The 11127-nt window shown below is 39.0% G+C and overlaps 1 long non-coding RNA gene across 1 annotated transcript; it reads right to left on the reverse strand.

The window, feature by feature from the left end:
* Positions 1-2220: 2220 nt before the first annotated feature.
* Positions 2221-10796, reverse strand: LOC130554714 (uncharacterized). Its single transcript, XR_008963015.1, has 3 exons — positions 10380-10796; positions 3755-3804; positions 2221-3529 (listed from the first exon to the last, which is right to left on the reverse strand). It is a non-coding gene; the product is annotated as an uncharacterized LOC130554714 (long non-coding RNA).
* Between the last annotated feature and the right edge of the window lie 331 nt (positions 10797-11127).

An 11127-nucleotide genomic window follows, 5' to 3' on the forward strand; every position in this document is an offset into this window, starting at 1 on the left:
ACCACAACTGAAATATTATTATTATTTTTACAATCATATTATTTTATTATTGTGGTCTTCACGATACTCCAGGTGGAATATAATACAGGTCTTTAGAGAAGTAAGATTGACATATCAGCAAGCAATTAGCTGAATTATTACATTTAGCCTGGCATCAACGATCCAGTTGGAAATGTATCTGGAAAAACTCTGCTCCTATTATTTGTTTAAGCCTCAAATTACAGGAGCAGCCTTCCTCCATGGTCTTTAGATGTTGCCAGATAACATCAAAATTGATTCTGCGGAGTATGATGCATAGCCTTCGAAAGCTTTCTTGGTCTGTAAGGGGCTTAACTCCGGTTCCTGCTGAACTGAGCCAGTGCTAAATACATCAACTGTTATCAGCTCAGTAGGCACAGGAGGTTGAACCCAGGGCGGTGCCTCACTTCCATCTCTGCCATGCAGTTACGTGACTCTTGTGGAATATTGCAACATCCATGTTTGCTGAAAAAATATGAGTTTTCACATGCATAGATGTCTTTAGGACATAAATAATAAAAAAAAAAATGCGTCACAGTCGAGGCTGAATAAACAGTTGGGCATGGAAGCCTAAAGAGGGTACTAGGCATTGTATCAGCATTTGAAGGTTGGACGTACTTTTAGATGATGGAATTCAAAACAGTGAGACCACATCATCATTTTAATTACAGATTATATTAAATACTAACATGAATTTGACGTGTTCTTCGTATATGATGCACTTGAGCTAAATCCATGTGTTCCATGTTTTTAATCATGATCTGAGAACGTTTCATGATTTTCAATAGATGCAAAGAAATCTGATCACATTTTGCAGTTAAGGATTTCCAAATAGTTTGTCTGTATATATAGCTGAATGGATTGAATACATATAGATTAAAGGGGCATTAAAGTTCTATCTCTGCTAGGTTGAATAGGGCTCTGGCATAATGCCAGCTTGACCAGACCACCCTGTCTGACTGAGCGGGTGGGATCGAAGATTACACTGTGACTGCTTTCCCTAGCGGGTCATTTCCCGTAGTTCCTCTGGATCAGGCTTGTGTCCTTTTCCGGTTTGTTTGTGTTCTCGCCTCTTGACGGATTTTGAGCGTGGGCCTCAGAGAAGCGGAACTTAGCCACTGTGAACATGGGCTATCCGAGATCTGTTCACAGAGTGAGCTAAGTCCTGCCCCTCACGAAACTTCATCAAACGCCATCACGTGTTTGCAACAGGATACTAAATCCAGATGCTCTCCTGGGCATTCGCTGGAATTTCATTGAATCGGACATCAGAAATGAGCATGGATTGAGACTGTAAAGTAAAATCGCTTGACACTCAGCAACTTTGGATTTGGATTTGGATTTGGATTCAATTTATTGTCATTGCACATGTACAAGTACAAGGCAACGAAATGTGACCTCTGCATTTAACCCATCCAGAGAGTAGTGAACACACGTACCCCCGGAGCAGTGGGCAGCTATCACTACAGCGCCCGGGGAGCAAGTAGGGGTAAGGTGCCTTGCTCAAGGGCACCTCAGTTGTTACCCGCCGGCCCTGGGAATCGAACCGGCAACCTTCTGGTCATGAGTCCGACTCTCTAACCATTAGGCCACAACTTCGAGAACAAATAACAATTTTGTCATCATTTATTAACCTTTATGTCGTTCAGAACATGTATATGACTCTTTTTGTCTGTGGAACACAAAAGAAGATATTTTGAGCTGTCTCAGTGTTTTTTTGTTTTGTTTATACAATGAAAGTCAATGAGGTCCAGCCTTTTTTTGGTTACCAGCATTTATTTAAAGATCTTTTATGTTCTCTAGAAAAAGAATGTCTTACAGGTTAGGAATGACATGAGGATGGATAGATGCTCAAAAATGTTTTTGTTTGTTTGTGTGTGTGTGTGATTAAACAATTAGTTCATTTATGATTTTAATGTTCAAATATAAATAAAATGTCAGCATTATATCTTATATAAGATGTTTTTAAATATAAGATATGTAAATATTTTAACATTACATCAAATTGTGCCTTTATTGTTCTATGTTTTTAAACATTTATATGTAAAATAAACAAATATTTTTATTTATTTATATATAAATCTATATTATTTAGATATATTGTATTCAAATTATATTTTGTGCATGTACAGACATGATAGAATTTAGATTTTATAACTTTATCATTTATAATTTTACATTTTAAAAAATAGAAAATTATATTACATTTTTATTATCTGACATGAACGAGGCTCAAGACGTTATTTATTTTGTTGGTATTTTCAAATTCACAGAATAAATGATTATGTATATTACAGAAATTTACAGAAGGCTGTAGGTTTTTCTCTAAATTGTCTTTAGGCTTTTTTTAAATAAATGTATTCAAATATTAAACAAAACACTACATTGCTGTGCTTAAGAAATGCATTATCGCATTTATCCTCACAGGTCCAGTTATTGGTATGGTGCTAATTCCACAATCCACCGCACAAACGAAAGACTGCTCCAGCTGCCGAAGCCACAGCTTTTTCTATGTGATGTACGGCACCATAGCCTAATATCATGTTTCCAGTTTCCCAAAACCGCAGTCATAAGACCCGAGCCAGTGTTTATCCAACGAACAAAAAGAGGCAAAACAAAACATATGTGGGACCTACAGATAGCTGCTTTCTACGTATACCACCGGTATTATTTCAACCCCGAGTTATAGGTCATTCCGAGGCTAGCTTATTCAGTCCCCTGGGCACTAGTGCGTTTTTCATGATTTGACTACGGGACAGGTTTGACAGCTTCGTCCATCAGGGCGTGAGCAGGGTCAGCTGACGGAGACTTTCCCGAAGTAAACAGTTCACAGCTGGTTGGAAATCCCTGGCAATGTGATTTTACGGTATACTTCCAAATCACTCTGCCAGGAATCCCTCCAGCTGGCCCATTGATGAGATGACCACGAGGAAGAAAAAGTCATATCTAGCCAATCGCTTAGCCGTAGCGACACACTCCGTTCCTCTTTGCTTTGGTGTCACCCGTCTCCGGTTTCGCAGTCTGCTCACAGGGACCATTTGCCCAACTGGCGTATACTCTTGAGAAAACAGACTTTCAATGGCGCTATAGTGCCCTATGTTTACATGACCCTGGGATAGCCAGGGTTCCGTGTGCGTTCACCTCGCCATTAGATTTTGTCATTACGGGTGTTGACAAGACTTGTCCTCGTCCCAGCAAATTGTTACCAACTTTAGCCAAGTGGGATCCTCACATCAAAGACTTTGCCCTGTTAAATGGTGCTCATTATGTGCAATGATTATATCATATCAAGTGACTGACATAATGAAAAACACACAATTGTCGGGGACACTGCAACGGCTGGATAATAGAGGTCATTTTCTGCATGAATCATCTTGGCTCCCGTTGCGTGTGGTGGATCGTGACCCTGCTTCTCCTCACGTGTCCTCAGAGATGTTTAGATGTGGCCGTTTCTCGTCTGCGTGACTGTAGCCAGAAACGAATCGCGTTAAAAGCCAGGAGGGCATTCTGTCTGAAGGAAATGCAAATGGTTGTTTTTAGAAAAATCTGGAAGCTTTAATACAATATTATGGGTCTGTGTTTTGATGGATCGTGCCTTATTGGCCACTGCACGTGACTTACTGAGTGACCCGAAAAAAAACAAAAAGAAAAGATGAGTGAGGACAATTTATAGTGTTGAGTTAAATATCTCAACATGTGCATGAACACGGTTTTTCTCATGACTGTATTAACTCACCAAAAGCTGCCTTTTTGAGATGGTCTCCAGACGGACGTCATGGAAAGGATCTAAAAAAAGAAAGGCAGAGAGACGTTTGATTCTTTATGAAAGAGATTTATGGAAATCTCCATTATCTCTGAACACATGGGATAAGTAGTTTGTTTAAACAGTTTCTACCTTTGTGTTACAGGTATAGAACAGAGCAGGCTTTGAGATGCTGTAGTGCCATTAATCAGAGGATTGGACTCATTCAAACGTTTACAATATTTTTATTGTTGGATAATGCATAAGAAGATAAACTTTTTGTTTGATCTTTTATAGCAGGCGGGGGTGAAAGCAGTCAAAGCCGTGGCCTAGCACATGGAGCACATGCTCCGACATGTTAAGCCATGGCTCTCAAGCAGGAGAAGAGAGTTCTGATCTGATTCTTCTCTGACATTTTTGATATGTCCAATCTGTACACTCACTATGGCAGGAATGTAAAAAATGAAGAGTTCATTTGCAAAAACAGATTTTTATTTCTTTTATTTTTTATTGTGCTTTCCAATGAATAAATCAAACTGCAGTTGGGTTGTTCTGATTAAGTGATAATAACTCAAGAAATACAGTAATGCAATAAAACACAATAATAGCAACATGATTCTTTTTAAAAACAGTTACCGGTTTTTGCAAATAAACTCATCAAATAGAACGTAAACATGAAACCTTCAAACACCAAGTTTACTCCAGCCTTGGAGAGGCCATTTATACACATCAAAATCGCCAGTGTTAAAAACGGTCAAATTAACACTCACGGTGTTTATATAATAAACGGATTATATATATACTGTGCGTGTTAATTTGACATTTTTTAACACTAGCAATTTTACTGTTTATTTAAGCATAATATGTTACTCCTAGTGGAGCAGGCCGAACTGCTTACCCGAGTTCTCATTCTTATGGCCAAAAAAAATCCTGTCTTCCCTGGCCAAAAGAAGCAAACAGGGTCTTTCAAAATATTCAATTGAATGTTTGTAAATTGACATGAGAAAATTTAAAAGCTGAATTGAAAAAATAACAGATGCATCATGGCCATTAAAATCCATTTTTTAATTTTAAAATAAAAAGTTACAAATGAATTTAAATTAAAGGTACGAAAATGTTCTACATTTCTAAACAAACGTGTGCAATTGTAAATAATTAAAAAATGCAAGTTATAATTTAGCTTGTTGTTTTTTTTTAATTGTGCATTTTGTAAGGATTTGAACTTGGCTGACCTTTCGCAACATGAACAAATGTAAATGGGTTACATGTGATTTAGAGTCGTCCAATCAAGCGATCCATTCAGTTGTATAACCCTTGATGACATGTGCAGATGTTCTAATTGGCTCATTTGTCCATCAAGCTTGAGCTATTAGCCGGGCAAAGTCAAGTTAGTGAGCTGTTACTATGCACTCATTCAGAAATCTCCATGGCTGCATGTTGGAAACTGTGTTTTCCATTTCCATTTGACAGCTTAATATGTGTTATTTAGTCCAGTTCCAAAGAGAAAGCTCAATAAAACCAAATCATTGTCACGTCACTTTTGAAACGACTAAAGCACTTTTCAGGAGTCTCATTGGAAATAATGAAAGACTAAGTTACGTTTGTTCAGTCAAGAATAAGTACTACCAAATAAAAGGATGAAAGTGAAGAACTGATGAATACATTGAAAAGCCCATAAAACTTCTAGATGTGAATATTTCAATAATCAAGATGTATGAGTAAAGGTGCAAAGGAGTTCATTTTGTAAAATACTTTTTAAACAAAAAGGCACTAGAAATGGCCAGTGTTCACATGATGAGTCATAACTCTAATTTGCGTGCTCAGGTTTCCTAATGCGGTTTCATCAATAGCCACGTGAACCCGAGTCACATTGCAGAGCGTTTGGAAAAATCATGAAGCATGTTTTCTCAAATCCTTACACTGTTTCGTCAACTTATTACAACTCACAAAGTGTATGAAGATAAGTGCCCGTATAATCCCTCGTGCTTTCAGCGTTCAGCAAAAGCTCCGGTTTGTATCTTTGTCCCATTACCCCTCAAGAGTGTAAATTAAGATATCAATATCAAAAATGTTTCTGAAAGAACATGGTTTTAGATTTTAGTGATAGGTTCTCTTGCTCTCATAATGTCTATCATCCACTTGCCTTGAGGTGCCGTAGCATGCCTCCAAAATTACAGGCAATTGAAACCGGCACCTTGTACTTTCTGCCTGCGTCTAGTATCTGACACTCCGTCGTGCCGCTGGCACACAATCACAGGACTTGTGCGGCATGTCTGAAATAATGCCAGGGCCTCTCTCCCCATGATTACACATGATTTTCACAGTCTCAGCTGTTATGGCTAGACAGCCTCGGGGGTAGCCCAGGACACACGTGATTGGTCTGGCGGCTCGGACGCCATCGCCTCGTCCTGCCTGGGAGGAAACACTTATGTGGACAAAGGGAGGCATTGCATGCTGGGAAGTGGGCGGGCGGGCGGGCTTCCCAGGCAGATGCCGCAGATAAAGTTGACTGCGTGCCCGGTGCGTATGGAAAAGGCCCTTTGGCGGGTGCCTGAAGTTTGGACGGGGGAACCATGATGCATGCGGGGCCAACTGTGGTGTTGAACTAAATGCAAAGTTCATGACAACGTAAACACTGGAATGGCTAACCTGCAGACTCGTAATAGCAACCGTAGTCCATAGCACACATTCAAACAAATACACTAGCACACACACGCTAGTTTGTTTTACTACGTTACTCAGAACATCTCATAGACGTCCGTTGTTTCATACAAACTTATGATATTTTTATATCCTAAACGTAACTCTTTTAGTAGCCAGGACAACAGATAATATTTAATGGTCCTCACTAGTATAGCTACATCTGTGTAGACCGACACACACACTCAGTTGGAGACTCAATATTTGCCCGAAGCTTTGGGCTAATAAAAAAGCAAAAAAGTTTAGTCTGTTTTTCTGATTCGTAGACAGTCACCTCCTTTCCAGGATTCTGTTATTACAAAGAGTATATACTGCAATTACATCAAGTACTTTAAGCGCTTGTTTTTGACTTGATGCTTATTTAGCATTCAGGCAAACCATTTGAACTGGAACTGATGTGTGGCGTCATTAACCATCATTTTAATATGAAACAAAAGGTTGAGGTTTTCATTTACAGTATATAGAAACCACATGTTGTTTTTCTTGTTCTTTCAGTATTGGAGAAAAAATAAGTATTTGTTCTTACAGTATCATAATAATTAATGAACAAAATATTATTCCATGCAGCCATGAGTAAAGGGACAGTTCACCCAAAAATGAAAATTCTGTCATTTTCTCTCCCTCAAGTTGTTCCAAATCTGTTTACATTTCTTCGTTCTGATGAACACAGAGAAAAATATTTGGAAGAACGCTTGTAACCAAACAGTTCTTGGCCACCATTGGCTACTCCAACAGTACGAAAAATGACAATTGTAGTCAAAGGTGCCCCAGAACCGTTTGCTTTCCTACATTCTTCAAAATATCTTCTTTTGTGTTTAACAGAACAAAGAAATTCATAAAGCATATTTTCCTGCTATCGTAGTCAATGGTAGCCGAGAACTGTTTGGTTACGAGCATTCTTCTAAATATCTTTCTCTGTGTTTTTCTATTAAGGACCAGCTTAAACCAGCACAAACCAGCTACCATGCTTCAAAACCTAACCAGCATATGCTGGTTTTTTCAACAGGGTAACTAAATATCTGACAGGCTTTTAGCTGAAGGAACTGTCAGGAGCCGTAATAACTTTTCGAATTATTCGAGTGGAGAATTCTCCATAATTTTCACAAAGCGCTTTCTGTGGACACGAGATGGTGAACATAATCGGACTCAGACTGAACAAAAGCTTGCTTGCATAAACCCAAATCAGTTCTTAAAAAATGTGCTTCATCTAAAAAGACAGCTTAAGTGCTTCTAACGCTGAAGGTTGCCATACACGCTGTGCAGTTTTTGCTGAACATTGTTCAATGTGAAACCGTGAGATTTGGTCAATGTAATGTGTTGTGGAATATTCCAGAATGCGGTTTCCTTTTAAGGGCCGTTACCTCAAAAGAACACTAGGACACCAATTATTAAAATGATAGCAATTTTAGCTAATTAACATGGCGTACTCTTGCCGAGCGTTTGCCGATTAGCAGACAAGTAGCTTCAGCGTCGCTTTCCCACACGTAAATGAAAATAGGGAAAATTTGGGGACTTTATAGGTCTTGGAAAAATGCAATAAAATCTCTCTCGCTAAATGCACCCATCTGTTGAACCTTAGAAGACTTCCTGTAAACAAGTCGTAGAGAACAAAACCTCTCACACCAGGTCGCTGCCCGTAATTGCGCTTTCATCTTTATTTTCCTTGTTTCTTTTCACCCCGCTGTCTGCCTGCTGTCTTCTGCGCTCAATTCACATTATCACTCTGACACTTAGCAGGGTCCTTGACATGCGGAAGATTTATTGTGTTTGCGTGCATTTATCTTCAGCACTTTTATTTTACTTGTCCGATCTGAAATTATAAGAGATTGGCACAAAAGATGGAGCCTGCACGTGAAATATGGTTGCGTGAGAATGCTTTGTCCTGCTAGAATAACTGCAATATTGTGAGATATTTTTATTGAAGTCAAAACCCAGCAATGTGGATGCGTGCACATGTCTCTTCCATTTTGCTACTAATGAATGTTATTACTTTCCTAAGCATTGTTAAGGAAATTACTAATGAATCCTAACCTGATTTGTTCAGATATCCGTCATGATGTCATTTCCCTTCCCCCCCTCATAATTTGTTTGCGTGCATCATGCAGCCATTTCCTTTCCTCGGCTCTGCTCTCGTAGCCCATAAGCTGCCAAAAAGGGGCATTTTCATACAGATGCTCATTTACTGGTAGCAACGCAACACAGGAGGTTTTGTTTAACTAGAATTCTATCAGATTACCCCCGTTGCTCGCAATTTACCCCGGCGTAATGTGGCTGGAGGATAACAGGCTTGCGTCACAATTGTGTTTGACTTTCTGTTAGGTTTAATTATTGTGAAAAGGACACAGGCATCAAAATCCATGTCTGGAGTTATGTTGCCAGGCATGCTCAGGTTGGTCTGAAATAGTACTGCGATCAAGCCAAAAATAAGGAGCACCTCAATGAACAGGACGCGTATGGATGGAGTCAACGTGGTATTAACGTGCAGGGCGCATAATGCAGAACTTGAGAAATGTACTTGTTTTTTTCCTCTCAGACTTTTTTAGATATATGTGTGGAATGCAATTATTTGAAATCCAAAATGTAGGTAAATGGTTGTTTTGAAGTCAAATATATTTGTTGTAGAAAGCCGCGAATACATTGTTTGTGAGAATTTAAGAAAAATTCAATGACACACAAAGCAAAATCTCAAAGTCATATCTGTTGTCCATCTTTTTTAAAAAACAGATTTTCTAATTTGCATAAAGTCTTGAAAACCATTTTAAATGTTGTTTTTAAGATTGATATTGTTATTGTTTTCAGGCAAATTATCTGATGTGATTTGACAGTCTGTACTGCGTATGAATTTAGTTCTGGCTGTACATTGACGTGTAGCTTTAGGCTCCGCACACAGGATCTCATCCACAGTGTTGTTCTAATTACATTATGATGTCAGGTGGAAAAGATGGCTTGCTTCCTCTTTCTCTGCCAGCACCCAATTGAGACAAAGCACATGCTCTGGATCTTTTTATCGTGACTTTGAAGGGATCCTGAATGAAATTACATGTCATTCTTCTGCTTTCTTTATTTTGATCTAAATAAACATCTTTGGAAATGATTGAATTACTACAAATGCGCTTATCGTTAAACCATTTATATTTTCTAGACGTCTTTTTTAGGATTGAAAAAAGATTTTGTTGCATTGTAAAAAGCCATGATGCATGGGGAGTCTAAATGGTAGCACGCGTTTATTTTCGACGAAGTTTTACTGCGTGTTAAATTCATTTTGTATTTTCTCTTTAAAGCGTGTTTGATGTCTGTTTACTGTGAAACTTTATGTAAGAACTGCGGTTTTTCACAACATGTGCGGTTGAATGCAAGCTCCAACATTAAAATCTCGGTCCAAGCACGATAAACACAGGCCCTATAAATGTCTCCCGCCACATTATAATGAGCCTCAGTTTCTAATATTTCAGCAGTAATTTGTGACTTATAGCTCGTAAATAAAAAGTGACAAGTTATTTTTTAGTCGTTTGTGATGAATTACAATAAAATTGTGACGATTAAACTTGAAAAACATATTTTAATATATCTTCTGTGTTTTGCTTCTTTTTGCGCATGGAGGGAATTGCAATCAGCAATTTTTATATAACTCCATTATATCTGACGCAAGTTTTTGTTCATGATTTTTCAAAACTGCTAGCCTACTTTTTTTTATTTTTGCATCCCGAGCGTTCCCGCACATTCTAACAGGTGAACACTTGCAGGCGCAACACAACATGCAGACAAAAAGAAGAAACCTGCCTCCAAGTTCAAGCTCTATTGTAAAATCCAGAAATTCCAGTCAAGCAAACCTATTTTTTATAGGTTTATACCCTCTGCAAGTATTTGGAGACGCTGCTGTGCCTCAGAACCAACAATAAAAAAGTTTTTATTTACTCACAATAAAGTCCCGAATGAAGATGATGTTGTAATAAAGCAACACTTTCATTGCAGTGGCCTATATGATGATCCTCACAACCAGACTAGCGGGGCACCCGGGCCATACACACGGAGCCTGATCTCCACCGTAAGCGTCCTGAGCAAAGCTCGGCTCCACGCTCCTCCTCTAGTCAGACTCAGGAACTGAAAGTGAGGCGTACACATCATTCAGAAGTTTGTCTTTGAAAACCACACCCATCCCGGAGAGCGGAGAGAGGAGGGAGAGGCTGCCTTTTCCTTAAATAACACCAGCGAGGGGAGGAAACTTGTGTTTTCTGCCTCAAAACAAGCCTCAAAGGAGCAAGCAGGAGGCTGCGTTTGGAAAATAAAACGGAAACAGAAAGTTGGCGATATCTAAGGTCAGGCAGGAAGTTGAATGTAATGAGAGGAAGACCCATAAAATTGAAGCTTTTAGATAAAGCGGTGGGCTTATTTTACTTGGAAGATGATGTCTGTACGTTTGATTCTAGGCCATTGTTCTCTATGCATCAATCTCGCAAGTTAGCTTGCATTATGATAATGTGTAATTATTATGTCCTACATCATGGCCTGTTATCAACCAACATGAGAGCGCAGATTTTCGACACGTACGAGCGACGTGCTTTATGTTTAATGGCCGGCTGCTGTTTACAGCATCACTGTTTGCGTTGCTAGGTAACAGGCTTCTACGTTATCATCTTAATCCAATCAGTCTCAATCACGGTCCACTT

Source organism: Triplophysa rosa, linkage group LG5, assembly GCF_024868665.1.
Source record: "Triplophysa rosa linkage group LG5, Trosa_1v2, whole genome shotgun sequence".
NCBI classification, from domain to species: Eukaryota; Metazoa; Chordata; class Actinopteri; order Cypriniformes; family Nemacheilidae; genus Triplophysa; species Triplophysa rosa.